This window comes from Melozone crissalis, unplaced genomic scaffold (genome assembly GCF_028551555.1).
Source record: "Melozone crissalis strain CALT ecotype California unplaced genomic scaffold, PUWL_Pcris_2 ptg000002l_1, whole genome shotgun sequence".
Classification (NCBI taxonomy): Eukaryota; Metazoa; Chordata; class Aves; order Passeriformes; family Passerellidae; genus Melozone; species Melozone crissalis.
The window spans coordinates 4,764,497-4,789,062 of record NW_026535780.1 but is presented as its reverse complement, the minus strand read 5'-3'; the positions used below and the strand labels follow the sequence as shown (position 1 = coordinate 4,789,062).

Below are 24,566 nucleotides of genomic sequence, written 5' to 3'. Positions count from 1 at the left end.
TAGCATTCGGCAGTCACACAAATTAATCACTACAGGGCACTGCAGATCCAGCAGCTGCCAAAAACAAAGGGAAGCCATTCCCCCCACTGCCAGAGTCCAAAGTGCCTTCAGCATGTGCTGCTGTAGGCAAGAGGGTTATGCTGGTGTGTATTTTTAGTTCAACTAGCAGAGACTATTTCTGCTCTCCGATGTCTGATGCTGAGCTAGCCCACCTTCTGTTTCTCCATCAGGGTATTATTATTAGCTGCACTAAACCAATGAGCTCCTCAGCACAGCAAGTTTGATAAAGCACTAATGTCACCCACTACCAACACAAGGCACCTAAAGAAAACAAGGCCTGATTTACAATGCTACTAAAAATTAGCAGAAGTCTGATGATCATTCTTCACTAGCTTTTTTCACTGTTTTTTTTTCTTTTTTTTTTTCCAAAAATCTTTCTTCCCTCTTCAGACAAAAGAATTGATGCAATCCAAAAGAATTGAAGCAATCCAAATGAATTGATGCAATCCAAAATCTATTCCTCCCTTCCCCACCATAAAAGAAAGAATACATCTAAGGACTTTTCACGTCACCTTCTGGAATTATTATTCATCTCCATTTCATCCATTCATCCATATGGACATCTTTCAAAAGAGTAGCCTTGCTGAAATAATGTCTATCTGCCTTGTAATCTTCTGCCTCACAATGCCCCTGACTTTGCTGCCTGGTTCCCCAAGCAAAGACAAGGGATGTTCAGGTGGTTGTGACATCCCAGGCTAAAACAGCAGCTTGACTTTGATCCATCCATGGCAGCCAACAAAAGGTTTTCAACCCAGAGGGCTCAGGCTTTCTCAAACAACAAGCTCTTCACAGGCTTGTGCATTATCTTTCCTTCTGAAAGGACTTTTGTGCACGGGGATGACTCCTGCTGTTCCTGAGGTCAGTGGCAAACATCCCACAGCCTCCAGTGGTGCAAGGGCTGGGTGGCTGTGGAGCAAAGCACTCCAGAACATCACACAATGAGACTTTATTTCCTCTAATATCTACTGTGGCAAACTGCACCCTCACACAGCTCAGCCTAAGCACAGCTGCAAAGGGAGAGGGAAATGGAGAGGAAACATTGAGGCACAGGCAGAAAAGAGAAGTTTTCAGCTGAGATTTTATACCAAGACAGGCAGGAAAAGAAAATAAATAGCACTGTGAGACTGCAGGGTGTAGAACAGGTTTATTATGCAGGGCAGTGTACTCTGTAAGAGCCTGTAAGAAGAGATCCTTGCAGCAGCAGACACTGCTCAGTTCTAATGAAATCCATCTGCCTTGTCCCACAGAGATGCTCATGTCCTGTGACGTGGGATAGTTGGGCCCTAACAGTGCAGGAGAGCTGTGCAGATGTGAGCCAGTACCTGCAGCATTCAGGTGCTCAATCACACAGAGGGAGAGCACTTGCTACAGGTACTGGCAGACTGCCAGCTCAAAACCTGTAGCCCAGAGCTCTCTACAGAAACTGAAATACCAGTAAGAACCCAAATTCATATTTAGAGCACACAAATCCAGAAAAGTGGCATACAAAGAGATGACATCTCCCAAAAGTGGGTGTTGCCCCATTCTGCCCCATCACCTCTGAAACAAATGGGAGAATTTTTAAAGCAAATAAAATCGTTGGTTTCATGTAGACACCTCAAAGCTGACACTTACAAGCCAAGGGCATATTTAGCAAGAATATGAGGTTACATCATCTACAGGCATCATCTCCCTGCAATGAGGTCAAGTCAAAGCCACTGAGCAGAGCAAGAGGCTATGAGTGGAAAGGAGGAGATAATTTAACAGAGATGGAAGTTTTCATACTGAAACACCTCTCCTGTCCAGGTTTCAGTGCATGAAAATCCTGGTCCTATTGCTCTGTTCTTTAAGAAATAATTTTCATACAACAGGATTGCTTTTCCTACTGCCATAATGGTGTTGGCAGTATGGGTTGACAAACTGACCATGATACAAGCAACATTTCACTCAAGCCACATCCTCCAAATAATACTTACATTCTCTAGGGCCGTAAAAAGGTCATGGGACTGTGCTTGCCAGTGTCAGAAATAAATACAATGTTAACAATGAGAGAATTTACACATTAGAAGATGGTGCAGAACCAGATTCGTTCCCAGTCCTGCAGATCTGCAGAGCAATACAATGGGGAGGTTTTTTGCCCAACTAGCTGGACCAAAAAAGAGCCTAATCCTCCCCAGGCTGCTAAAAGGTGGCATCAGGGTCCTAACAGCACAGGTAGTCCCTACCAAGCCAAGTTACAAAAATAAAGTCCCACTTGTCATTTTGCTGCATTCTGTGAATCCTCAAAAGCCAGTGACCAGGGTCTGAGGTTTACATGCAAAGAAGACAAACATCAATTTACTGTCACACCATTGCTATGCATTTTCAGTTCAAATCTGTTGTTTAATATCTGCAGTTTCACCTCTAAATTCCAATAAAAGAGTGAACATGGTCTTAGCTATCCATGACAGCACCCCATAGCTAAGAACAAATAAAACAAATAAAAAGGAATTATGATGACTATAACTGCTAGATACACATGTTATATTTATATACACATACATATATATATATACACATATATATATATATATGAATGTATATATACTAGATATACTACTACAAAATAAAGAATTTGGTGGGTATATATACCAGGAAAAGGTCAAACACTGCTTATGTTGTCTTATTCCCATTATCCTAAGGATGAGAAAAGACAACAGGTAGGAAGAGCATATCAGGATATTGCATTTACCTGCAGTGCCTCATGTGCAGTAAGAGAAGTAAATTTTGTGGGTCCCTCTGTGACCACTGAAAATGATCTTAGTACTGAAACATACCTGGGTCAGAGGTGTGGGGGCTACAAAAAGAAAGAATTCACCAAGGAATGTCTGAACCCAAGTGAGAAGCAGAAATGCCATGAGATTTCTGGCAGAATTGTAGTAGGACTAGAAAGAGCTTTTTCCCTCACCCCCCAAAGGTATTCTCTTTCAATATGGGGCAGCACATGGATGTCAGCAGCATCTGAGTGTACAAAATTCAGAAATTCTTCCTTTTACACTTTGTTTGCATGCTCCATCTGTGGCAGTGGAACGGGGAAGAAATAAAACTGCTGAATAACACAGTCCTTAATATTGCAGGCACTAATAATAGGATTAGAGAGAGAATAAAATCATATCCTCTTGGATTTGGAACATTTGGAGGAAGCCAGCTTGTGAGTCACTCTCCCAATAAGTTGAGCTGAGGCGTGTCACGGTGCTGACCTTCTGAAGGAGGATCAGCCCAGCAGCCACAACTGCCCAGGTGGTTTCACTCCCTCCTGGAGCAGAGTTAGCAGAGGTCATGCTGCATCACAGGCCCTGAGGTTCCTGCAGCATGTCAGGCACTACCAGCATGCCAGGGAGGGAGCTGGGTACAGGGGAGGCCAGAAGAAGCACACACACAGTGAGACACCTGCACTGTTTGTGCTCGTGGACACAATTCTGTCAGAGCTGTGCTGGGGGAGGCACACACACTCAGATTGTCTCACCAGTGGGGGAAGAAGGTTTCAAACCATGACCAAGGAAAGTGATGGAGCCCAGCAAAGAGACCCAAAGCTTGCACCACCTGAGCCAGTGGACCAGAAAGGAATTAAAACCTTCCTGAGTGCTGATGGGGTGTTTGCTCAGTGGGCACAAAGATTCCCATTGCATCATCATGGGCATCATTTAGACCTAAGAGAACTTGCCAAGACCAGTCTGACTCTGCAAGAAGATGAAAACTGGCAATAAAAAAGGTTATTTCTGTATCAAGTACGGATTGGGTACATTATTTTAAGGGCATTAAACAGACAGAGCAGTGTCAAGGTTCTAATGCAAAGATCCCATTGTTCCCCTCCTCACTGGGAAAACTTTTCCATGGTTAAGTGTCTGTCTCATTAAACAGTGAACCTAGCCAATCACAATAGAGTGTAAAGGAAAAAAGCCACAATATTGCAAGAGGGAAAATAACAGAGTGTGATTATTGAATAGAATAATAACAGCAGTGTACACATAAGCTCAAAATAAAATGAATAGCATTGTTAAACCAAAGGCAAGATAGAACATTCTTCTTCAAATCATCTTTTATTTCAGGTTACTACAGGGCAGGATCTGGAAAAAAGCATCTTCCTTATTTAAAAAAAAAATAAAAACCAAGCAAAACCAAAACCAATAACAACAACAAAAAAACAATATCAACAAAAAATACCCAAACCCTGGCTGCAGCATTTCCAAAATTCCTGCCTCAACCTGTTGGCAAATGCTGACTTTAGAACAACATACTACTATATAAGTCTTCTTTTGTTCTGAGCTCTGAGAGCCACAGTGGGTGACTAATGAAAATTAGCAAGCAAGATTTTAAAAGATGCTTAGTTATATCATGAGATACACATTTTTTCCCCTTGGAACAGTGCTAGTGAACAACAAGTGGGCATTGAGGGAGCAGCTCTTAATAGCTGTGCACAAAACAAAAGAAAGACTGTGTTCCTGTAATTACTAAAGTCATAAAATAAAATATAATAGAAAAAAAAATAGGTAAAATGAAAAAATCTCTCCTAAGCTTTCCAGGTTAAGGAATGGAAAGAGCTGCAGGAGTGGGGGACACTGAGAATTAAATACTGGATATCTGAGGTGGGGAACATCCTTGGTGTTTCCACTGATATCAGCCTCAGTGCCCTGACTTTCCATGAGCAGCCCTTCACAGAGGATTTCTATGGCCAAGCAGTGCTCATGAAAACATCAATCTTCCCTGCCTCACCCAGTGTCATTTCTAACAGAAGTTTTCGGCCCTGTAGCAATCAAAAGTCCATGTATGAACTCTGGCTCCTCCATAATCACCTGCCCACCTCCAGCAGCACAGCAGGACTGTGCAGGAATACTTGCAGAGTGTTAATGTGCAATACCCAGAACCCTCTGACCTTCAATCATCTGCTTGTGTTGATGGGAGGGTCACTGCTCTGTGCCTCACCGAGCTGCCCCTGGATTATGCATTGTACATCTCTGCAACACATGTAAACAGGATTTATTGTGGCTCTGTCACTGGTGTCTGAGTGTCAGACACATGAGCAGGTTTGCACTCTTTTTACATTTTGACAGACACTTTTATTCCCTCTGTGTTACTACAAAGGACTCTCAAGACCTAAATATTCTCTGAATTTGAAGCAAACACCAAATCTCATGCAGAAATACACCATGTAATGTGCCCAGACTCTTAAGGACTGTAGCCCTACAGTGCTTTAGTTCAATTAATGTAAGTATCCAAAATCCTCCTCTTCAGTTAAACTTGGTGTCTGTGAGCACTGTCATTACCACAGATCAAAGAGCCCCTTGTAGAGAAGACCTGTTGTGATGAGGTCAAGTTCCTCAAGAAATTATTTTTCAGATTGAAGCACTGATTCCAAATAGCTGCCTATATTTTCTTTTTCTATCCTTTACCTTATCAATTTCTCTTGGGATGGGAAATAATTCCCAGGTAATTTTTACAGCACTTCTGAATAAGAACTGGACATGAGCTCCTGTCCACTGAGATTCCTTGTTCTGTAGCTTGCAGGAGGAGAATGCTTGTAAACATAGAGAAAAGGTGGGTGCAATTCTGCCCTCTGCTCTGTACCTATAAACTTAAATTATATTCCAGCTCCTGCTGGTTTTAGGAGGATCTACAGACATAGCAAAATGCAGGACTGAGACCAAAAACCACTCTGATTTTCAATTCAGGTTGAAGATGAGAGACAGGTGTCTCTTAACCTACATACAAGGATATGCATATATAGATATATAAAAATATATATACAAACAAGTATATATATACACGAGTAATTGTGTTGGGTCATAGTCAGACCATCCCCCTGTTTGAATTATGAAGCATTTCCAGAGTTGCACAGACAAGGATGATTTAGGGAGGACAAGGGACACCAGAGAGGAAGAACAGGGTTTTGGAGAAGGAGACAGAGACAGCAGCAGCGTCAGATCTCTTTCTCCTTACTGCTGACAATAACAAACAAACAAAGAAATAAAAATAGTTCTGTGGAAGTGGAAAGAGCTCTCTGCAGTCATTACACAGCAAACACTCACAGCTTAAACACTTGGCTTAAACTTCTTATTGTCCCTCCCTTCGTGCTCCTCAGACATACGCACTCACCCAAATCTATTTGCCTGCACAAGGACACTCCGCAGCTTTGTATCTCTTCTGTTTATAAAATGACAAGGACTGTCCTCATATGCTTTTGGATCAGAACTATTCTTCCTACCTTCTGAAATGTACCCTCTACATGCTTTCTCACAACAGATGAAGTGAGCTTCTTTTACAGTGTGGCCATCAGACACACATCTTTGAGATAATTTTATTTTTATTTATTTCTTAGGAGGCTTAAAGGTTTAAGAGCAGTATTTTTGCAATTCTATACATACATATATTCTCAGTTATGACTGCATTGATAATGTAATAATTTAGTCTGGTTTTAAAGCACTTAAGGTGATTCTGACAGTTGTGGACTCCAGTGAGGTTTCTAGTCTTGTCTATTCATATACCTCTCTGCTTTACAGCTCTCTGCTGAATATGATAAGAGAGATTTATTTGTAGAGTGGATAGAGACAGAAGTCCGTTGTCGCATAATTTTTTTCCTTTAAGGGTTATTAATTACCACGTCAACCTTTGCTCCGCTGCCGCTGCCCACTTTTATTTTAGAAGCGCAGCCGTTCCCCACTCTGGTCACATTGGGCCCCCCCACCATCCCCTTTTCCAACAACCTTTGAGAACATTATTTATTATTCCTCCTCTCTCTGGGTGGAGGAGAGAGAGAGGGACAGTATGGCAGGGATGGGGAACATGAGCTGGAAAACATGCTTGCCTGGAATTGCCATCACACCGCTGTTGGAAGGAGCGAGCCGGAAAACTCGCAGCCAACCCTCGCACGCAAACACACGCCAGGCACACAGCACATCGATCCCATCCCGGGGAGTTTGTGAGCAGCCCCACAGCTCTTACCTGGCTGGTCTGGGATCCCTCTGCAGTGCAGCTCCCTCGGCTCCCTGTGCCCTATTGCCGCTGGGAGCAGCGGGGCCGGGGCTGTGACCGGGTGCCGGTGCGGGAAGGGGCTGGCAGCAGCTGGCTGCAGCCTCGGCTGCCGGGCTCTGGCTCCTGCCAGGGCTGCTGCTGCTGCTGCTGCTCCTGATGATGCCGAGGAGGAGGAGAGCCGAGTGAGGAGGAGGAGGATGCTGGCGGTGATGCTGTTGCCATGGTTACCCAACTCGGCGGCGGCACCGCTCAGAGCAACAGCTGCCCCAGCACCCAGATCTGCTCCAACCCATGGCTGCCAAGCAGCCCTCGGTGTGCAGGCACAGGGACGTCACCCCAGAGCCCCTCTCCATAGGGAAAGAGGCAGCCAGGAGGATGGAGGTCACTCCTTGGCACGGTTTTGGGGCTCTGGGAAAGCAGATGGAGTGATGCATCCTGCTGCACTTGCCGACAGAGAGCTCGCTGCCCTGAAAAGGTCAAACACCAGCTTCCAGGAGGAAGAAGTTTCTTTTTTTAGGGGGTTCTTGCATTTTTATAAAGAACTGAATAAAACAGCAAAGCTGGGGAAGGGAATGACTTTCAAAGTTGCTGCTGTAATGCAATTTTAAACTTTTTCTTTTTAAACTGAAGGCCAACCCTTTGCCTTTAAATTGAGACTTAGAAGTTACTGTCTTGTCATGTAAAGGTTTCTTTACATAAAGAAATAGCCCTAGAAGTGAATTCCTTTTGTGAGAGAGAAGTGCCTCTAACCACCAAACAGTGGAAAAAAAACCTTCCAGAAAGGAACCCACTGACACAGGACACTAATTCTTTCATGCAGGAAGCAAACAAGCTGAACTTTGCCTTTGTCTAATGATCTGAAAGTAAGGAAGGAAAAAGACCTCAGGTGAATGGACTGCCACATGAGCAAAATACTGGGTATTAACTGAGAGAGACATGTGAAATCAAGGCATTCAGCTGCCATTTATCCATCAAAGAGGCATGTTGTGAGGCTCTCATTTTGCACTGGAACATCACAAGACACAACAAGGTCACAACAATCAAATGTCACATCCATCCCAAAATGTCAGTGCAAAGCTACGTAATGCTCATAAGCCATGACAGTTCTTTCAAGAGCTGGCACTGTTTGCAGGACATTGTGGAACCCTGTCTAGAAAATACTGAAAAAAAAAAAAATCACTGGTGGAAACTTTCTAAAGAGATTTGCTTCCTGCTGCCAGATCTCTGCTTGCAACCTGAATGCTGCAGATGATATCAATCTATGAGCTCGAGGCACCAAGAAAATGAACTGGATGGTATTTCCTGTTAAAGTATCAAACTTGGATAAATGGTTATAGAAGATGGGAGTCTTCAAAAAAAGATGGACAGGGTTTTTTACAAGAGCAGGTAGTGACAGGACAAGGAGGAATGGCTTCAAACTGAAGAGGGTAGGTTTGGGTTAGATAAATTAAGGAAAAGTTCTTTGCTGTGAAGGCAGTGAGGCCCTGGAACAGGTTGCCCAGAGAAGCTGTGGATGCTGGAGCCCCAGAAATGTTCAAGGCCAGGTTGAATGGAGCTTGGAGCAACCTGGTTTAGTGGAAGGTGTCCCTAGCAGGGAGGTTGGAATGAAATGTTCTTTAAGGTCCCTTCGAGCCCAAGCAATTCTATGATTCAATGCTGTGCTGTTGGCAGCATTTCTCAAGATATTCTAGAAGACAGTGTCTCCACACTGTGTTCATTTGCAGAGTCATAATCTGGTTCATATAAAATCCTCTTCTATATATCTCTCATGACTGTGGCAGAAACTGGGACTACCTGACTGAGGAGTAAAAAGTGCCAGCCAGCCTACACTGTCAGACCTCCTTGGAGCAACTCCTGATTTCACAGCCTCCAAGTAACTTATAAACCATATCCCTGAAGATTTTTTAATTAATATTCTTTTAGGCAACAATTTTGATGTCTGCTCAGAGATTATATGGAATAGCTTACTCAAAGGGACTTTCTGTCACTCTAAAAAGAAATAAGAAATATGTTATCTATTTTAATCTTTAAAAATGTTATGCATATAAAATTAGACAGGACCCTGAAACCCTTCTCAAGAGCTAAAAAATATGTGCTGCCTGTGTGGCCCAGGAGATTCCCTGCTGTAATTTTGAATGCAGGGCAAGAAGATCTCATTGCAGTAATGATGGTGAGCACATCTAAATCACCCAGTCTGTGATTAACCAGCTGACAGCAAAACCCATGGTTATGCTGAATAGATCACTGAGACCACAGACAGATCTTATTTCTGCTAAATCAGGATGTGTACTGAAAAATGTGCCTGCTGAGGTGTGTGTAACCAGTTTGCAAGGTTGTATTTTCCAAGTTTGCTTATTGGGGCTTTTTTTATTTTTTTTGGAAGCTGCATCTCTGATTTCAAGAAGACACATGAGAATAGCAGGAGAGAGCTGTCCTCTACCTTCAGGCCCTTTGGCTCAGTGTGGCTGTGTTACACCACTGAGGAATTGCCCACCTTAACTCTCTTGCTAGGGCTGACCTGCAACACTGAGGAAAAATCCACCTCAAAGGAGACACAGAGTCCACTAAAACAAATGGCTTTGATACCTTTCTGTCTGTACCCAGCAGAGTGGGCATCTTCACCTGTGCCACATGAGGACAAAGGTCTAACAAATCACAGGGGAAAAAAATAAAGAAAAAAAAAAGGTCAAATAGTTTCATTTTCCCTCAGTCATGCAAGAAGGTCCTGCATGGTGGGATTCATGGCTTGCATTGTTCACTGGGGAGAAAAGTGGAGTTACAGTATGTAAAACATGCTGATTTCATAAGTAGTTATGATTCAATAAAGAAAGGACACATCACAGATGTATTTGACAGAGTTGAGAGGAAAGGCTGTGTTTTTAAGCACAGTATTAATTTTTAAATATAGAACCTACGTCTTGCAGATCTGCTAAGGAATTACAGATCCCTCTGGGCATCTCAGATAGTACTAGGCACCTGTGTTTAGTCATGTTTGTCATTAACTTTTTGCTTTAAATACTAAAAACAGGCAAATCAACTCAGCCTAACACAGATTTCTAAAGCAAATCAGATAAATTCTCCCTTATGCCTCTTTTTCTCTCCCTGTAGTTAGGAAAACACGAGGGCTCACTTAACTGTATTTATCTGCAACATCCTGAGGCAAAGGTAAATCCCATCCCCAAGTCCAGTTCAGAACTATCCCACCAAACCAGCCATATGAGCCCTAATGCCTGTCAACAAGGTTTTAAATCAAAACATATCTTCTGGAAATATCTCTGAAATGCCATCTCAGCCCCACAGCAGCCTGAGGTTTCAGCAATGAGGATGCCTCAGTGCCTGTTTAGCTGCTGGATGTTCCCAGACTGGCTGCAATCCCTATGGCACAGACACCCTTGGACATGCTTAGTGTCCTATATCCATCATAGACAGAAAAATTTATATTCTGGATTCTTTGTGTGGTACCTTTGGGTTATTTAATAATAACCAGAAACAGATATTCCCATTAGGTAGCAGGATAACTAATAGATGTTCACTGGAGCATCCAGTCCATGCTGTAGGGCACACAGTTGGCTGGTAAACATTTCTACAGGTTGTAGACTCCACTTCAGTCTGTTACTCTACCAGTGCTGGAGGGTAATAGCAACTGTATAAATTCTAAGAGCAAGGTTAAATAAAAAAAACTCTTTAAATAACTGAAATAAGCTTAGAACTATAAACTTCTTACTGTCTATTCATGCCTGACCAATTTGGTGACCTTCTATGACAGGGCTGCAGTGTTGGTGGATGGGCCAGAGTGCCCATCCACTGGGCTTATGCAGAGTATTTGACAATGTCCCACACAGAACTACAGCACTCTTGTCTCCATATTGCAGAGGCATGGATTTGATGGATGGAGCACTTGGTAGATAAAGAACTGTCTGGATGATGCACACAAAGAGCTGTGGCCAACAGCAAATTCTCCACATGGAAACCAAGGATGGGTGGAGCCCCTCAGGGGTCACTGCTGGGGCTGATGCGGTTCAACAGCTTTATCAGAGACATGGATGGTGGGATGGAGGCACCCTCAGCCAATTCACCCACCACACCAAGCTCTGGGCTGCAGCCACAGCCTGGAGGGAAGGGAAGGATCCAGAAGGACCTGGACAGGCTGGAGAAGTAGGACTGTGCAAACCTCATGAGGTTCAACAAAGCAAAATACAAAGTCCTGCACCTGGGTCATGGCAATCCCAGACACATCCACAGGTTGGGCGGAGAAGTGATTCTGAGCAGCCCTGAGGAGGAGAACTTAAGGGTGATGGCTGATGAAAAACCAACAGAATCCTGAACAGTATCCAAAGAACTGTGGCGATCAGGGCAAAGGAGGAGATTCTGCCCCTCTGCTGTGCTCCTGTGAGATCCCACCTGGAGTGCTGAGCACAGTTCCTGTGCTCCCAACATAAGGTCATGGAACAGGTGGAGCACATCCAGAGGAGGCCACAAAGTTGGCAAGAGGACTGGAGCACCTCTCCCATGAAGACAAGCTAAGAAAGTTGGGGCTGTTCAGCCTGAAGAAGAGAAGTTTGTGTGGAGAATCCAAAACAATCTTCCACTACATGAGGAGGGCCTACAAGGAGAGGAACTCTTTGTCAGGAGCTGTAGCGGCAGGACAATGAGTAATGGGTATAAAGAGAGAAAATCTAGGTTAGAAATTAGGAAGAAATTCTTTGCTGTGAGGGTGGTGAGGCACTGGACCAGGGAGGTTGTGGATGCCGCAACCCTGGCAGTGTTCAAAGCCAGGCTGGAAAAGGCCTTGAGCAACCTGGCCTAGTGGGAGGTGTCCCTGCATGGTGGGAGTGTTGGGACCAGATGATCTTTAGGATCTTTTTCAACTTGTTAACATTCTATGAATCTGTGACTCCTCTGACACATAAAACCTTACATGGTGAGGCACAACTTGTGATTTAAACACATACACACTGAGCAAGGGAGTGAGTGTGTCTCATGTCAAAGAAAGATCACAACCCTCAGCTTCCACCTGGAGCACACAGGTGGCTGTGGGCAGAGATCTCATCCTGGCTGTGACAGCTTTCCTGGAGCTCTGGGACACAGCTTGTGCAGGAAACCTCTGTGGAAGCTCCTGGTGGGTGTGTAACAGGTCGCACTGTGGCTGGGAGGAGAAGGAAGGGCTAAATGTGGGCCCCAGACAGGAAACATGGCAGCTTGGTAGGGGACGGACAGAGAAAGTTTAGCTTTTCTTTTAGTGAACTGAGAAACTGAATCTACCTTTTCATTGCAACACCGTTTCCAGAGGCTATTTCTCTCTACTTTTTAATTTCAGGAAAGGGTAAGATCCAAAGGGAAATCTGACACAGAAAAACAAACAGAACTCAGTCTTGAGGCTTTTGATTACTTCTGGATCCTCTGTGTGCTCTAGGAGCATTCAGATGGCAAGACTCAGGAAGCAAATGCACCATATTGTTATAGCAGGATTGGAAATGCTCTAATGTTAATTACACAGTCTCACACAATCCAGTTTCATGCTATGCAACAGAGAAGCAGTTAAGCAAAGGAAGGAGAAAAACAGGAGAAGGGATCAAAAGATGCCTTTCACACAGCTATTTGAGAAAAATATAACTACAAGTTTCAACTAAAATATATCAATATTTATTTTGATGCAGTTGGTGACAGTCACATCTCCATCACCCATGCCCCATCATTGGAAGCATTCAAAGGCAGATTGAAGGGGCTTTGGGCAACTTGATCCAGTGAAATTAGTTGCTTTCCATGGCAAGAAGTTTGGAACTAGATGATCTCCAAACCATTTTATGATTCTAATAAATATAGCAAATTCTTTGGGAGTTTCACAGTATAAAGGTGTTTTTAAAATCATGTAGGGTTGTTTTTTTTAAACCATGCAGCATTTAAAATCATGTGGGATTTTCACATATCATACTGAAGAATTAAAGTTTACAGTACTAGAAAAAGTATAATTTATCATTTTAATAAGTATGTATTCCACACAAAACCCACACAGTACAATACAAAATGATCACAAAGACTTGGCCTGTTTCAATAGTTGCATCCAAGAAAAGTTTATACCTCTCCTTGCAAGTCTTTGTCTTATCCTGTCCTCAAGCCACAGAGTCCTCATTCAGCTGCCATTCATTCAATATTTTGTTCATTCTACACTCAGTTTTAGTCCAGCATCGTGTTACAGACAGCCTGCCAGGTAAACAGCCTTGCTTTAAGTATCAAAAACCTACTTTTACCACCAGTGCTTCCCTTAACTGAAAGGCAGTGGGAAACCCCAGGTTACAGTCCTCTCATTCAGGGCTCTGGAAGAGCATACAGGATAGAAAACAGAGAGCAAATAAGCAAAATTCAAATGTTTAACATGATGCAAAGATCTGATAGGACTTGAGGGAACTACTGCAGTATTAGAAGTTCAAAACAACAACAACAACAACAACAACAAAAATAAAACACAAAAAACACAAATGAAAGAAGGATTTTGTGAATAACACTGCCCAGGCCCAAAACATCATTTTGCAGGCAGCCTTAGGAGATGCAGAGCACTGCTCACTACTGCAGTATCTCACAGAATCACAATCAATATTTTTCTAAATGCTCCTATTGAAAAAGGGAGCACTGCCATCTATTTTGGGCATGGAAAACAAGTCCTGGACTTTTTCAGAGGCATCCACACAAGCAGCTGAGATTTTCTAGTGGTCAATGCTGAAGTCCCTGAACATTGGAACAGGATGGCCAGAGAGTTGTGGAGTCTCCATCACTGGAAATATTCAAAACTTGATTATTTTCCTCTGTATCCTGCTCAAGCTGATACTGCTTTGGGCAGGGCCAGGGATGATGTGACCTCAAGAAGTGATTTCTGAAATCAACCATTCTATGAAACCATGAACAAGTTCCATTCCCCACTGCTCCCAGCATGAATTTCAGAGATTCCTGATCTCTGCCCCCTTGTTCTACAACTCCTAACCTCTTCCTTGGTTTTATACATAACCTCCTTTTTCTTCCACACACATAAATATTGCCATACGCCTTCAGTCGCACCTTACACTCCTCCATCCCAGTCAACCTACAGTATCCTAAGCCTAAATCACTTGGTCTCTTCCTTGGCCCCTTGTCACCTCCTAAACTTCCCTCTGCCAATTTTGTGCATCATAACTTCCTCCCCTATTTAGTCTGGGCACAGTGCAAGCTTTCCTCTCACCTTGAGTGGCGCTTTCCCACCTTGTGTCCCACCTGGCCTAACCTACATCATCACAGAAAAGGAAGGAAAGTTGCAGAGAATTATGTTTTGACACAGACTTGAAAACATCCAGTACATTCAACATATCAGAGGAACTTGGCTGTTTACATCTAGCTGCTGCAGAGCACCCAAAAATTGTGTTTATTCAAAGGTTTATGGTCTGTCTTATTATAGAAGTTCTGAGAGATGGACACAACAGAAAGACAATTTCTTTTCTCTTTTGAGTATCTGCTCCTAAGCACATAAGTACAGTCTTCCAAAGAAGAGGAGATAACCAATTTCTAATGCAGGCAAAACGGATTATTTCTCCTAGATTCCTCTATGGAAATATCTAAATTATTTTGGCTGCAATTTTCACAAATTAATTCAGTCCAAGGAAGATGTCCCTGCATAAAATGTTTCAGCCCAAGCAATTAAGATACAGCAAAATGATAAGCAATAAAAGCTAGAGTGTTACTATAAGAAATGCTGGACAACCTTAACAACACTCACTGGTATCACTCCCACCTAAAACACATATTAATTCACTAAACAGCCAGATGGGCTTGTTTGTTTAAGACTCTTCCCTAGAGCTTTTCAGATTTTTTTTTTTATATATATGTCTTTTATAATGCAAAATACCAGCTGGCAGGCTGTACTAGTAGTACCTAACTGGAGTTTGCATATAAAGATTATTTTTAAATATCTGAACCAAAGATTATTTTAAAATATCTGAACCAAACACTTGTCTAGCACTGCTTACAATAAGCACAATGTTTCAGCCTTGCAGGGAGAGGAGAAACATCCATCCTCATTTGTGTCTAGGTAAACTATGGTGCAGAAAAGCTAAATATGCTTGCGGAAGGGTATATTATAGGTGGGAAAAGGACAGGGAAGCAGGTTTCTGACTCCAAAATATTCTTGAATTATACAGATTATTCAGCCACATGATGACAATTTGTTGGCAAATCGCAAGTGAGTGGCAAACCAGAACTTTAAGCAGTGAGGGAAGTTTCATGGTTGAGATTTGAACACCTAATTAAAGCTGTTCTAAGTGCTTTAACTTAGAACTTCCAACCATTATTTTTCCTTCTAGATCAACAACACCCCAAAGCCCATTGAAATGGGAAAGCGCAAACTCCTAGAGGCATTTTGTCTTCCCTGGCTGAAGGTTGAAGTGCAATGGCATGAAGGAATAAGATAAGGGAAAAGTCAGGTTCTTAACAATATTTTAAAGCCTGGGAAAAGCAAATAAATAATTTATTACCCAGACTAATGAGTCCCACCTTTTACCACAGCTCCATAGACTTCATTACAACAAAACCAGAAGAGGATATTTTTCAGCATTCCCATCACCCTAGGTAATGATAGTGGTTGCTAGTGGACACTTCCTTACCTCACATTCATATCTGCTTTTAGCAAAAAGGTCATTCATGAGAAGGAAGGAGGTTAGAAAAAAAACTGAGACATGTCTACATTGATTTGGAAAGAACTTCAGTCTTACTGACCTCTGAAATCCCAAAAATTGTGGCTACATGGGACCAGTTCTCACCTGTCTTCTGGGTGGATAGAAAAGCTAATCAGAAGAAATTAACCGACCTGCTTTGTAGAGTTTATGCCAAAAACTCTTCTCTCTTTGAATGAAAGGCAAGCAATGTTATGAAATACATGCTGTAACTTTAAAATCAACTGAACATTAAGGATTTTCATAAAGGGGACTATGCCAGTTATATGACGCTCTTGGGTCTATGGTAGCTCAAAGAAAGGTGAAAGATATTACACTGGGTAAAAAATCAAGGAACTCTGTCTTAGCACCTATGTAGACATCTGCTGTTCTTCTTAAAGTGTATTATTTATTGAAGAGGCAGTGAGAACTACTACACATCTAAAGAGGTGAACCACGGGTGCACAGAGCAACTGCAGGACTCCAGAGGTTTGCCATAGAATAAGATTTATCTCAAAGTTCACAGGTAAATAATTCAAAACCATTTCCTCCTCTTAATGCCTTGACTGAGCATATAACAACTGAAGTCAGTTACAACAAAGCCACTGTTATCTAGAGATCCAGCAACCAGTGAAAACTGCAAAACACGGCTCTTACAAACACTGCTGTGCCCTTAGAATCCCTGATTCAGTGCAGGGGATTGGGGAGGAAGAAGCACTGGGGCTGATGGACTGCCGAAAAGGCTCAGGGGCTCCTGCTTGTCAGTGAGAGGGATGTGAGACTGGGCAGCAAACACAATGGGCCTCCAGGGCTGTTCCAACAGGACTACAGCCTGTAGATAAAGGGGAGATTATCCCTCCCTGCCTCAGTGCTCTTTAGAGCACATCCAAGTACTGAACCTAGCTTTGGTCCCCCCAGTACAAGGAGAATCTGGATAAAGTAGAGCATAGAGGACCACTGAGAAGAAGGGACCTAAAGAACTTTCCAAGTAAGGAAAGCATGGAGGAGCAGTTTCTTCTACCTGGGTAAGGCACTGCTTTGGATGGACTCTTACAGATCATCCAGAAGTTGGAAAAAGGTTCTTTATGGTGGTGCATGGCAGGGGAACCAGAAACAGGCACAAACTTAAATGTTCCCTGACATTTTCGCCTGAGGACAGTCAAGCAGTGTAGCAAGATGTCGAGAGAGATTGTGTGGCATCCTTGGAAATTTTCAAGACTGGGCTGGATAAAGCTCTGAGCAATCATAGCCGGCCCCACAGCTGACTCTGCTTGGAGCAGGGAACTGAGCTAAAGACCCTCTGGATTTTTCTGTAATACCTGTGACTTGTCTCACTACAGAAGTCACTTTCCCAGGTTTCCAAACCTTCCCTAATTAGCCTGCCTTGCACTCAGTCTGTGAAATGAAAAGCAGAGATTGTATGTTTGTGTACTCCTCAGTGACGACATCCTGGCTAACAGATTGGCACAGCAGGAACATGTCAGGCCAATAAAAAGGAAAAGGAAAGGAGGCTGAAGATAATAATGGAATTTATCAGAGCATTACATCACATTCTTTTTATTATCCTTTCTTCTCCAGTCACAAACACAGCAATAGCACTGACTTCATTACCCAGCTCTGAAATTAAATGGGGCAAGAGAGAGGCTCAATCTCTTCAACACAAAGGGAAAAGTAAACATTTCCCTCTGCCTTGAAAGCCTGCATGACCCAGTTCCCTGCCAACACCCAGATATGAGAGATATGAAAGAGAAAGGAGGGATAGATTGAGGTGAAAGCAGCAGAAGTTCTTCTCACAGACTATCTGTTGAGAAGAGATGAACCCTTATCTGTTGTTTTGTCCAGCTCCCACCATAGAGCACACCCTTGTTTGCCCTTCTTGCATGGGACAAGGGATGGTAACAGCCCCTCTACGTTAATTAGGTTTTAGCATCATCCTCTGCAATCTACAGAAACAACCCAAACCAGCACATGGTGTTTGGATTTTAACAGGATCCTTACCTTTGAGTGGCCACAGCAAAGATCCACAGCAAGCACTGCCTGCTAGCAGAAATCAGAACCACCTGCTGGTCACTGGACAAGTGGTGGGGAAACCCTTGAGAGATCATTCCAACCCTGCCTGTCTTGTTAGGAACAACAGGGGCTCCTCCAGGATCCCAGTCCTCAGAAGGCAGCTGTACCTTTCCCTTCCAGGCCAAAGCAGGTTCATTCATTAATGTGGCCAGGTATCACCACCTGCATTTTTGTTTGAAATGGGGGAAAAAGCAAAACCATTTTGTTCAGCTCTGTTCTGTCACCAAGCACCATCATTACCCATTTCAGGGTGAACTTTAGTAAATCCTCTGCTGAGGTGTGGCTGTGACACAAGGAACAAACAGAGTCATGATGGGTGCAGGACAATGATGTGTCACCCACAAGAAGCTGGAAGTGACTCTGCTCAGGCAAGGATTGAAAAGGGAAGCTTTGGCAATACTGGCCCTGAACAGCAGGACTGTGTGATGTGGTCAGCCCTGCTGCAGGATCTTCACTGCAGCCCTGGGGAAAACAAAACCTGGCAGGGAATTCAGGCTTAGAAGAGCTCTCCTTCTCTCCTGCAGACACCTGGGGGTCTCCAAAATGCCACTCCAAGGACACCCATTTGAGTTCATCCCCAGCCCACCTTCTGCAGTAAATATAAAAAATACCAGAACTGAGCTAAGAATCATTTTGAGCTACTTCATCATAGTGAAAACTGAATTCTGCCCTGGAGGCCTCCCAGTTTCCAGGGGATTTTCCTGGAGACCAAAACCAGTGTTCAGCCTAGACAGTGACTCTGGCTGGGCAGGATGCAGACAAGGGGGGATGGAGTCACTAAAGGGTCTCCCGTGGGACAAAGGGAGCAGCACTGCACATCCCAGCTTCCAGGAGGTGCTGAGAGTCAACTAAATATTATTAACTATTATTAAATATTATTTAAGTGCCAGAGTGGGAGACTCAGCTGAACACCTTGCTCCAAAACCAACACAGAAGTCCAGGTTTCCTCAATCCATATGTTTTAATGACCTAGAATTGCACACTATTAGATACATATATACATATATATATATATATATATATATTTGTGGATGTATATGTGAATATATATATATTCACATATACATCCACAAATACATTCTTTCTTTAAATATACTGAGTTTATACAAATGCACACAGACATTAAATATTTGAGTACACCTGCACACATTATGAATTAGTCCATAATCACATATTGACAAGATATTTATGTGTATGTGTGCTTTTGCAAGTATAACTTTAGGTATAACAGAACTAATCCAGATACACACAGGTTTAGTGCACATTTAGCATAAATAAGGTTCAATCCAGGTTCCTAGAATAAGTTCTTTTTTTAATGTAAAATCTCTTTTTATCCTGAATTTGAAACTTAAAAAATATTTTGAGAAGATAACTAATACAATTCTGGCTATAAGGATTAAGCTCAGTTAAAAAAATAATAACTGTTTTCTAAATATTTTTGTATTTGTATTTTTCAAGCTCTAAATTATCATAAATTAACATTTTCAACTACCTCAGAACATCCCAATGAAGGTTCAGCAAATCTGTTTCAATCACAAGGACACTGATCTCTGATTATATCAATCTTTCCAGTTTCACAGACTTGCACAGACTTTGTCAGCTTCTAAAACCAACTAAGAAATTTGAGATGAGATTGGAGATGAGATTGATTACTGATTTCTCCTCCTGTTTATCTATATGACAAATCAATTAAACAAACTGAATCCTTTGAACTCATATGGTGAAGGACAACAGAAAGCTTTTTTCCAAACTCAACCACATTGCCTTTTTTTTTTTTAATTCACTTCTCATGCTCAAAAAACTCCTTGGATGTGAGCACACATGAGAGGAAAAGGAGTCTTGAACACTAGAGGGCACATAAGAAACAAACCATCAAGTTTATCCCTCATCATTCAGTCCCTGAAATAAAAATTTTCTTCTAGTAATTTTTACCCTTTCTCTTTTTCATTCCACATGCAACTGGTGATTATTTTCACTTTAAATATCTGTGCCAATGTTCAAAATTGTACAGTGCTTTATTTTCTCCTTACTATTTCTTGAGAAACAAAAAGGAAACTTCATTAAAAGAAAAATCATATTGAGACTTCAAGATTGAAGAGCTGTTACTGCAAGCAGTGGGAAATAACCCATGGCAGTAATAAATTCACTATATAGAGAGTGATCTCTGGAGCAAACCAAACTGGTACACCCTCGGGTGGCACAAGCATATCTGAGTTACAGTGGCCAGCATCCAGGGCTACATCTTTGCACATTCAAAATGAGATTCACATTAAAATGAGATTCACTTGCTTGGTTCTCATTTCTTTGCACTTTTCATCACTGCAGTCTTGTCCTTTGTTTCTTCCACACCTGTACACACTCTGTGCAATTACATGTCCCCCTCCCAGAACCCCACACACTGAATTTCCTGCATTCAGGTGAAAAAGATGCGATTTCTGCCACTTCCAGCCATTGGTAGCCTCTGGTGGAGAGGCAGAGCTCACACCACAGCAGAAGTGACACATTTACAAATGTAAGAGGGGTTATCACAGATTCATAAAAGAATAGAAGGGCTTGGATTGGAAGGGACTTTAAAGATCATCTAGTTTCAAACTCCCTGCCATAGGCAGGGACACCTGCCACTATCCCAGCTTGCTCAAGGTTCCACCCAGCCTCACCTTGAACACTTCCAGGGATGGAACATCCACAGCTTCTCCAGGTAACCTGTGTCAGGGCCTCAATATCCTCACAGAAAAGAATTTCTTCCTAATGGCTAATCTAAATCTCTCCCCTTTTAGTATAAAAGCATTCCTTCTTGTCCTATCACTATCTGGTCATGTAAAAAATCTTTATTTATTTTATAAGCCCCCATCCCACTGATCCTCACCCCTCATGCTCCAGGAACAGCCAGTCTCTAAACATTTGAGACAATTCACCTCCCATCTTAGGACAGCTTGAGGGAAAGCTTTTTTAAAAAGTCAGTCATGGCCTTACATAAACCTCTGAATCACACCTGGGATGAAGCAATCCTGCTCAACTCCTTTGCACATCCTTAGCATGTCTCTTCTCACCACCAGGAGCCTGGCAGACTGCTGTAATTCAGAGGGATGCTTCAGAACTATTTACAAACACACCTCCTTGTGCAGCTCTGCTCTTTCAGCATAAATGCAAATACAGCCTCTGCAGTACCTCACACACACAACATTTACTGCTATGCAGATCATGCCTAGATGTCTTGGGAAGCTGCCTTCTCCTAAATACTGAAATAAAAACCAAATTTTCTATTCCTCAAGACAATTTTTTCCTGACAAGCCTCAGTCCAGGGTCACCCAGACTGTATCTTGCAGACTTTTGTTTCCCCCTTGGCAGGGCAAACAAAAATATCCAGGCTCTGCTGCCTGAGAATATAGACAGAGATATGCAGCTGCATTAGTGGGGTAAATCCTGAACTGATGCACATCAGGGGCTCTCAGGATTTACTAATTTGGGGTGCAGACACATGTTATACAGCCTCTGGCTCAGAGTGGGCTCCCCCAGGCAGGCAGGAATGCACAACACAACCTTGGTGCATCCTGTCTCCTGGAGAGCCAAGACACTTCTCTCAACCATACAAAATGGACCTTGAGATCCTGAAAAAAAATCCCTTTGAGAAGAATCTTAAAAGAACTAGAAGTTCTTAAAAGAACCAGACAATACAGTTATTCCTGCTAAAGGGCCAAACACCCACCCAGCTGCACAATCACTCTCCCTCCCCAGAGGTACAAGGAGAGGAAGTGTGATGGGAGAGCTCAGGGACTGAGGTAAAGACAGGGAGATCATTTACCAGTTCTGTCATGAGCTAAACAGGATTATACAGAGAAAATTAATTTCATTTATTCACAATTAAAATATATTCTGGTATTGAGAAGGAAAGATAAGCACAAAAACCACCTTCCACCCAGGTTTTCCCCAGACTCCCCTTCTCCACCTCACTCCTGACTTCCCTGACATCTCGACGGGGATGGGGCAGTGGTTGGTCCCTCTCAGCCTGGATCTCCAGGCTGCTCCTCCCTCCTCTCCTGTCCCTCTGCTCCAGGTCAGGCCTTTCCCCAGGCTGCAGCAGGACTTTGATGCTCCTGCTGGGGCTCTCCAAGGCTGTGAATCTGCTGTGACATGTGACATCATTGTGACATGGCTGTGTGCAAAACAAGAACTCCATCCCATGACCTGAATGCAAAGGATGCTAAATCATGTACTGATAAGGACAAAACTGCATCCCCAGAGATGAGAGAAACAACAATTTGTGTCTTCAAAGCTAACTTATCTCCTTAGTGGTCTCCCTTGTTACCACATTCCAATGGGCTGTGCCTCACCTTTGGTCATCCCTAAGGAGCTCCATTTCTGTTCTTGTGAGAGCTCAGCTCATGAGTGAGTTCCCCACAGCACAATATAAGACATAAATCTATTAGAGAGTGTCTAAAGGAGGGCTTTGATGGTGAAGGGTCTGGAGGGGAAATTGTAGGAAATGTTGCTGAGGTCACTTGGCTTATTCAGCCTGGAGGAGACTGAGGGGAGACCTCAGTGCACCCTAAAGAAGCAGAGGGACAGACACTGATCTCTCCTCCCTGGTGAGGAGGCGCAGGACCTGAGGGGTTGGCAGTGAAGCTGTGCCAGATTTAGGCTGGACATTTGTTAAAGGTTCCTCACCCAGAGGGTGGCTGGGCACTGAAAGCTCCCCAGGAAAGTGGTCACAGCCCCAAGACTGACAGAGTCCAAGTACTTGTTCAACACATTCAGACACTTGGGGTGATTCTTGAGGCTGCCCTTCACAGGGCCATGATTTGGACTCCATGATCCTTTGGGGTCCCTTTGAACTCAAGAAATTCTCTGAATTTATGGACACAGTACATGTACAAATAGCTAAGCATTCTGAATTTGGTCAGCACAAGTAAGGAATTACCCATCCAGCTGTAAAAATGCCTGGTAGTAGCATCAGATGGAATTGTGCTTAGCATTTCTAATCACCTGTTTTCAAGAGAAAAGTAGGGGAAATGGAAGGAGGAACTGAAAAGGTGACTGTGATCATTGTGGACAAGGATGCACAAAAAGCTCAGCTTGGCATAGGAATGTAAAGGTTGTGGGAGGATGTGGTGACTCATACTTGTAACGGCTGAATGTCAAGATAGGGGAAGAGTTAGCTAATTCTAAGTGTGATACTGGCACAAGATCAACGGGATATATAATGTTCAGAATAGGCTGGAAAATTACAAGTTGATTTCTAGCAATCCAGGAATGGTGATTTTTCCCAGGTAAGATTGATAAGGTTTGTCATGGACTGAAGAAAGAAAAAAATTGTTTCTCTTTATGTAACTTGACTTGGTCTCCTTCCTCAGATCTCAGAGGGGATTTATTAGATTGAATTTCTACCCCTGCAGGAGGGTAGGATAAGTGCTCACAGCCATGTCTCCTCCTTCCTGAGGAATCGTATCATAGCAGCTCTGGTTGTCACACTGGGAGGTAGGAAGGTTAGTATTATTTATCAGGCATCAAATTATCCCAGTGATTGTGCTAAAATGTGGGTTTGCTTTAGAATGGGTGTCAGCAAACTTAAGGGCATTTTATGCTTCTAGCCAAGACCTGGTATAATTTAGTTTTTAGATATCACTCTCAGCCAGTCTTTTAAGCAGCAATTTGGCACTTAATTCCCATTTATTTAAATGGAACTGAGGCAACCTCAGTAAAACCGGCCTCATTTTTTTTTTTTTCATATTTAAATCCCTAGTCAACAAATATAACATAGGAAATCTGTGCTGCTGCTCTTTGGCCTTTCTCTAGACGCAGTTTTGAGCTCTGTGGCTCACTGAAGACACCTCAGTCAAAGTATGTGCTTGCACTTTATTGTGAGATAAATAACAACAGGAGCTGGGAATGCATAAGCAATTCACATGTGACAGCAGGTGTGAATCCTCCACACTATTTAGTAAAAAAAAATTCTGCAAAAGTAACCCTGGAACTCTGCAAGAAACTATATGGAGGGGAGAAGATAAATCCCAGCACATTCATTTGTCCTGGATTTTTAACACTCAAGCAAATCTTGCCCATCTATTAATTTTGCATGCATTATGCACTTGTGCTAAGATCTAACTGCACATTTGTACTTACCTAGAAGAAAAGAGGTCAATGCTGGAAGTGTCCTGGATGGCAAAGTGCCTTGCTTTAAACTTAATCAGATAGTGAAAGAATTAAAAGTGATAATGAACCTACAAGAAAGCAAGGAAATGTTATGTAACCAGGCCCACTTGTATAAATTGATCTGAAATTCCTGCTTCTCTAACATTTCAGGTTTCATCTGTTGAATAATACATTGTCTATTGGACAATTTAAGTTAGAACATGGAGCTGAATGTTCCATATTAAATATTAAGTGTATAGCAAGGAAAACAGTTGAGTTCCTTGTGGGAATCCAACTCTGGGCTCAGTGGTTCAGAGGAAAGGAAGAGGGCAGAGTCCCCATGTGGGAAACCCTGGTGGAAAATAAGGATGGAAGGAAGCAAAGGGAAGATTTCTGTGACTGGCAGGCTTTTCCCTGCAATTTTAATGAATCTATATTGATGTGTGTCATAAAAATATGATGTAACTAAATCTCCTCACATCTCTCCAGTCTACAGAATATTTTTCATGGAACAGTTCCTTTAGCAGCAAAAGGAGTTGTAAGAGACTGATAAATCACATCAGTCATGCTGGTTGCATAATGTTAGAGTGTAGCGCAGTATTTTTCATTCTTGTCATTATTTATTTAATGTTTTCAATGGGAAAAAAA

At 42.6% G+C, this 24,566-nt stretch overlaps 1 protein-coding gene across 3 annotated transcripts in view; it reads right to left on the bottom strand.

Moving 5' to 3' along the window:
- The window catches only part of FAM135B (family with sequence similarity 135 member B), a 195,437-nt gene extending 188,254 nt beyond the window's left edge, over positions 1-7,183 (bottom strand). For all 3 annotated transcript variants that reach the window (XM_054273529.1, XM_054273619.1, XM_054273712.1), the window contains exon 1: positions 7,018-7,183. The gene's annotated coding sequence lies outside the window, so the exon portion shown is untranslated. The remainder of the gene's footprint in view (positions 1-7,017) is intronic.
- Positions 7,184-24,566: the final 17,383 nt, after the last annotated feature.